Below are 7302 nucleotides of genomic sequence, written 5' to 3'. Positions count from 1 at the left end.
CGATCTCATTCCTACAGCCGAGTACGGGACTTTGCTTAGTTTTTAAATGTTTAGGATATTTTTATATAATTACCTTTATAGGCTTTTAGTAATCTTAGCATAGTACTTTGATATTTTAAAATCGTTCCTTTTAGTTTGAGGTGCATGCACCGGGAGAGGAGGGATTTAAATTTGTTCTGATATCACACTAAGTTCCATTGTTTTCTCATATTTCTTCATTGTTTTAAAGTACTTTATTCAGAGAATGTCTTGCACAAAAATTCGAGTGTTTTTAAAATGTTTTATTACAATGTGTCTGGTTTTTTTTTCCGTATGCGTTATTTGATATGGTAGGAGATTTAAAGGTTTGTTCCTCGCATCTCTTATTGCTTCCGATATCTTTGTGTAATTGAAACTGCGTTTTAAATTGTAGTTTAAAACTTCCCAGCCTAGGTTTTTAATGTTATAATTGTTAGGCAGCTATAAACGCTTAAAGAATGCTTTATCTATGAATTTAATTTTTTTATGTATTTAAAAATACTTTGAAATATTCCAAAGGGACCACTACATTTTTGTGCAGTATATATAGTATTTTGTGTATGTATACGTGTTTTTCGTTCAGTTTTTTGTTTAATAAATTTGTTCTTTTTGCTTGCGTCTTTTATACTGCTAAATAATTCAATATTAAACAGCAACGTATTTGAAACTCATAAGGTTAACGAGTCCAATAAAAATGTGCCAAAGTTGCCCTACACTTGACGCTCTAGGGGTGCACAACATCATTAAATGGGCTCCTATATATGAACCAGTTTGTAATATCCCCACTACTTTCCGCAATAATCTGTATATAAATTAAGTGACTGAGGTTAGAGAACTCTGTAGTCGCAAAGTTTACCGCAACTCACAAAAAATTACCGCTACACTAGAATTTGTCTGTGCAGGTCCAGTTAAACCCAATAAATCATCTCCTGAAAATGATATCTTTTCTACGCAAAAATGCCCCCTTTAGAATAACCTGCCATTTATTATTGTTCTGTTCCGAATTCCATGTCTGTTATACAGGGACAAAAACGATATTTGCCGTTTATTAAATTAATAATTCATTTAGTTCGCGATAGTCAATAATTTATGAATTTTTTCCAACCCTTGGTTTGGGCTTATCACGCCTTGGATCTATTATGCATGCCACAGTGTCTTACTCTGAGGGAGGCAGTTTATTAACAAATTTGGGGATCCTCTCCAACACCCTGATCTGCTGAAGTGCTATTACGGCCTCACCCAGGTCTTGTGATCTCCTTCCAGAGACAGATTTACACCAGCACCGTTATCCTCAGTTACCCTGATTTTGTTGAGATGTATCTCAAGTAAAAGTATTATGGGACCTTAGTTCACAGCGCCAACAACCTTCTAACATGGTTACCATTAGACTTCTTTTCCCCTTCCGGCATCCTTAGGTCCATCATGTGTGGGATGGCTTGAGTGACATTGAGGGGCCGTGCGACTCTAGTCAGGGTTCACATCTGCTGAGTGCTAGCAACGAGTTCGTTTTAAGTCTTCTGGAAACTGATCAGTTTCTTGGATTGTCTCAGTCCATAAACAAATTCCCATATCCACTCTTTTTCGTGCTGGCTTCTTATCACTCCTGTAGCTAGATTAAAGACTTGTTGGCGCTCTACAGTAGGGTTCCGGTCCGATTTGGGGATGTTTGGTGCAGAGCTGGGCAGAATACTTTCAAAAAGTATTTGAATAGTAAATACTTTACACAAATCAAAGGTATTTGATTACTAAATACTTTTACGTCCAGCACAAGCGAATACTAGATACAGATACATTGAAAAGTATTCAAATACTTTAAAAAATAAGTATTCAAATACTTTAGAATGTATTCGAATACTATAAAAAGTATAAGGGGAGTAAAAGGACCTTTCTTATACCAGTTATATCGTTAAGAATACGTGTACCAGTTTTCAAAGCAATCGTACGTCGTGCACATGATACGTACGCCTTTCTGAAATTAATCCTAGCGATTTTGGAACAGATCCATTTCCGACCATCCGTTTGTCCGTGTGTATGATAACTTGTTTAGAAACGTGCGATCGCTTTGAAAATTGGTACACATGGTCTTAAGGGTATAAGAAAGGTCCCTATTGTTCTTAAGTGTAGGCTATCGAGTCAACAAGTTTCACTCCAGGATCGTTCCGTATTCAGTTGTATCGGATTTTTATATTTGATCCGCTGTCCACCAGTTACTGTCAACAATTCAATTATACCTGTATCTCCATCAGTACGTTACCTAGGTCTACACCTCGACGAAAAACTTACCTGGAAGATACACATCTTAAAAAAGACAAAACAAATCAACCTACGACTAAATGATCTAAACTGGTTGATAGGAAGAAAATCCAGATTGTCCCTAGAAAACAAAATCTTGGTTTACAAGACAATAATAAGACCTATTTGGACTTATGGTATAGAGTTATGGGGATGTGCCAGCAAATCAAATACTGCAATTATTCAACGCTCTCAGTCCAAAATTCTTCGAGCTATTACTGACGCACCTTGGTACGTAACCAACAAAATGTTACACGACGATCTCTTTATCCCTTTCGTTTCGACTATCATACAAGAGCGTAGTGCAAGTCATCATACCCGGCTAGAAGCACATGCCAACCCACTAACACAACCACTTTTACTACAACACGACTCCAGGAAGACTACAACGACGTTGGCCAATTGATCTCAAATAAGAAGTAGGTGAACTCCTCGCTGGAAGAGTTCCCATCCCGCCATCCAGGACTGTCTAGCTTTAAGGTCCCATGTTATCATATTAGCCCATAGAATGTCAATTCTGATTGCTAATAAAAATATATATAAAAAAAAAAAAAAATATTTGATTTTGTGACAATGGAAACTTTCCCTAAGCATTTCTAAATTGTTCTCAAATATTCTCCTACATCGCTCTTCAGGTCCCAAAACGTACAACAAAGTTGAAGTCTCTGACCTCATTAGTTAAAAAAAATGTCACGTCTTTCAATGAAAGTACTGTAACAGCAACAATTATACCAAATAAGTCTAATATCGTTAAACGCGTGGAAGCCAAAGTTGCAGATGGTGATGTAAAAGGGGCTGGGAAACTACTTTCATCAACCGATTCACTTGCTAAACACGATGCAGCCACCATTCAACAACTTCAAGATAAACATCCAGCTCCATCACGAAATCTTACTTTTCCTATGCCACCTTCCTCAGCTGAAACGTGCCTGATAGTGTCCGAAGAAGACGTTTCTAAAGCTATTAGATCATTTCCAAATGGATCAGCATCAGGAATTGATGGTTTAGCACCACAGGTTTTAAAGGATTTGATATCTTACGGAAATGGCGAATCCGGAAGGAAATTATTGTGTACTATAACAGAGCTATGCAATTTAATATTACGAGGAGATGTCAATGAATATATTCTGCCAATTCTCCACGGTGCCTCTTTGTGCGCGTTAAATAAGAAAGGTGGAGGAATTCGTCCAATAGCTGTAGGTAATACACTTCGTCGTCTGTCAGCCAAGCTCGCATGTAAAGCAGTTCAGCAAAGAATTGGAGAATACTTTCGGCCTACACAGTTGGAGTTTGGCACAAAAGGAGGTTGCGAAGCTGCCGTTCACACTGTAAGAACGTTTCTAAAATCAAATCAACATACAAACAAAGTGCTTTTGAAAATTGATTTTAAGAACGCATTTAATTCGGTAGAACGCGACACAATGTTAGCTGCTATACAAGCTAAGACTTCGGAGCTATATCATTACCTCTGGCAGTGCTACGCTACTCCATCAAAACTATTTTTTGGGCCTGAAGTAATTAACAGTCAAGTTGGCTGTCAACAGGGTGATCCAATAGGACCCATGGCTTTTTCATTATCGATTCATCCCATTATAAACTCACTAATTTCAGAACTTAATGTTTGGTATCTTGATGATGGGACCTTAGCCGGAGATTCAGCATCAGTTCTTTCTGACTTTGCCCAGATAATTCATGAATCTAGAAAGATAGGACTTGAAATCAATCCTTCAAAATGTGAATTACATTTTATGTCTGATACCGACGAAGAAGTTTTAAAGAGGTTTCAATTATTATCTCCAGGAATCCGAAGTATCACGAAAGACAATCTTACACTATTAGGAGCCCCATTGACATCGAAAGCAGCAATGTGCTGTTTAAACACTAAACTAGAGGAAATGAAGATTTTGTTTGCCCGGTTACCTAGCTTGAATAGCTATTATATTGCTTTCTATCTACTGAGACACTGCTTTGCTATACCAAGATTAACATATCTTCTACGCACTACCCCGACGTGGAATTTTGAGGAAATCCTGCACTCTTTTGATACGGAAATCAGATAAACTCTAGAAACTTTACTAAACACAACTTTATCAGAGCAAAAATGGATTTTAGCATCCCTACCTGTCAATGTCGGTGGATTAGGAGTGAGGAAAGCAAGTGATTTAGCAATACCAGCTTTTTTGGCTTCAGTAAATAGCGTTTACGACCTTATTTGTGACATGTTACATAGATCTATAACAGTTAAGGTTGATATTCCTTTTTACGATGAAGCGCTGAACTTCTGGAAAACATTACAGCAAAGTTCCAATAGTTTTAATAAAGAAGAACTAAAAATACAATCTATACCTTCCGTTCAAAGAAATTTGGACTTGATCAACGTTGAACGTGTAGTAAGGTCTATGACACTGACAAGTAAACTCGATATCGTGAGATATAAAGCTTCGGTGGTTCCAGAATGTAACGCATGGTTAAATACACTTCCCTCTAAAACCATTGGATTGTTATTGGACAACAATACGTTTCGTATTTGCATCAGCTTACGCCTTGAAACAAACATTTGCGTTCCTCATACTTGCAGTTGTGGTACGCAAGTAGACAGCAGTGGAATACACGGACTATCTTGCTCAATGAGCGCAGGTCGACATTCTCGACACTCATCTACGCAATGAAATAAAACATCGTTCAGTTGCATCGGCAAAATACCCTGCTGTGTTGGAACCTGTAGGCCTAAGAAGTGACGACAATAAACGTCCTGATGGAATGACCCTTGTGCCCTGGACAAAAGGACAAATGCTAGTTTGGGATGCCACCTGCACTGACACTCTAGCACTATCCCATGTTAATTTATCAAGTAAAACGAGTGGTGCAGTAGCTGAACCTGCAGCAGGTATAAATAAGGAAATATGGTTCAATTATAGAACCATATTTTTACACCTTTCGCAGAAGAGACTTTGGGACCTTGGTGCAAAGAGGCTCGTAATTTTGTGGAGTGTCTAGGAAAACGTATTGCCAATATTACTGGAGACCCCGAGCTACCAGTTACTTACGACAAAGAATAAGTATTGCTATACAACGTGGTAATGCAGCAAGTGTAATGGGGACGCTTCCAACTGCGATCCCCATGGAAGAAATTTATTATTTGTTATGAATATTTTATCTTTAAAAATTTTTAACTTTGTAATTATATTGTATATTATACCTGTTATACTACNCCCGAAAAAAAAATTGTCTCAGATCGACCCGGAAAACAAATTTTCTTATAGAATGTGGCCTGTAGAATCCATCATTTCAAACAGTTCCAAGATTGGGCTACTAGATCAAAAGTGTTTTCCCGTGAAATTTTGGAGTAGGTAGTCGATTTTGCTAAAAAAGGAAGGTTAAGTATTTAAATACTATGCGAAGTATTCGAATACTTCTCAAAGTATTCAAATATCTTGCGAAGTATTCGAATACTAAATATTTGTGAAAGTATTTGAGTTACAAATACAAATACTGCTTCCATAAACGTATTTAATTACAAATATTTGAATACTTTAAAGGATTTGAATACTAAAAAGTACTTACAAAATCGAATACTACCTAGCTCTGGTTTGGTGTCGCCCTTAGGGAGGCTATTTCCTCAGGGCTTGGCATATTCAGCACTGGTCCACCACTACCAGTAGGTAAACGCACGTTCGTTAATTTTACGTTTTTTTAAGATGTCAGTGGTAAATTTAACGTGAAAGTGAACTATTTCGCCTAAAATTTACGTGTTGTGGAACCTTTTGACAAACGTATAACGTTTACCCTATTTTTTACATATAACCAATAACTATCGTTTAATTCGACATAAAGTTTTACGTTTTATCTTACGTGTGTTTCTAAATAAGAAAATACACGCTTTGAAGTCAACGCATTGTTTTTCCCAAATATTTATACTTAGATAACGTTTGACTTTATTGTTAAATAGACGGTTATAATTGATTCACTTAAGTTAACTTCGGACACTGATCTCACGTAGGTACTATCTACCTATCATTATTGTTTTGTGGAAACATATAAAAAATTGTATTGTACTTTTAGTTTTCCGCCACCCAAATCTTGTGTTATAACGTCTCAGAGTTGGGTTCTCTTCAAGTAACTGTGGTAAAACCTACCTCGATCTATGGCAACATACCTCAACAACTGAAAGAAAGGCATACGAAACACTGTGTATACAACAACCATAAAATGTTCGACTTCGATCGTTCTGCGCAGATGCGGGAAGGGAAAACAAATATTTGAATCCCAGATGGATTAGCGTTAGAGTAATGGCGGGTCTAGTGTTTATTTTCTTTGAAAAGAGAGGTAGTAATTATTTTATTCTTTCTTGTACACTAACTATTAGCCTTTGAATTTCGTACCACAATTTATTATGATTTACATTTTGCATAAAATACTGATATAGAAACGGAGCGTAATTCTAAGCTTTTGTTTATAATGTACTGTTTAATATGTTTGATTGTTATATACATACTGCGATTATGCCTTTATACTGTTGCATTGGCTATGAGTCGTTTAACTGTATCCGTGGAGTAAGTACCTACCTCATACAGGCCGATTCTTCGCTGTACCTATCTGCTGCTTGCCCGTCTTAAGCGGATCGCAGTTCTTGCATCTTAGCAATACGAAAAAGGGGTCCCCTAATTAACCTTTCTGCTATTACTTGTGCAATAATGGACTTTAACATGAATACATTTGTACTTCTAATCTTTAATTGTGGTCGCCTAGGCTGGAGTAGAGCCACCGCTTCATGGGACTACATAGTAACCCATATATATTTTAGATAGCAAATTGTTGCGATAAGAACGTACGCGTTTGCGTTTGTTCCTTTTCGGACGCAAGTTACATTCTTACAGATATCAATCGTAGATTGTGCGGCTGGTGGTGAATGCCACTAAATTAACGTACCTCATCATTCACCTTGATAATGATAGTGATAATGGTAAAAAGGTCAATATATATAGCTGAAAA

Source organism: Photinus pyralis, unplaced genomic scaffold (assembly GCF_008802855.1).
Source record: "Photinus pyralis isolate 1611_PpyrPB1 unplaced genomic scaffold, Ppyr1.3 Ppyr1.4_LG3a, whole genome shotgun sequence".
In the NCBI taxonomy this organism is placed as follows: domain Eukaryota; kingdom Metazoa; phylum Arthropoda; class Insecta; order Coleoptera; family Lampyridae; genus Photinus; species Photinus pyralis.
Note: the sequence above shows the minus strand (reverse complement) of the source record.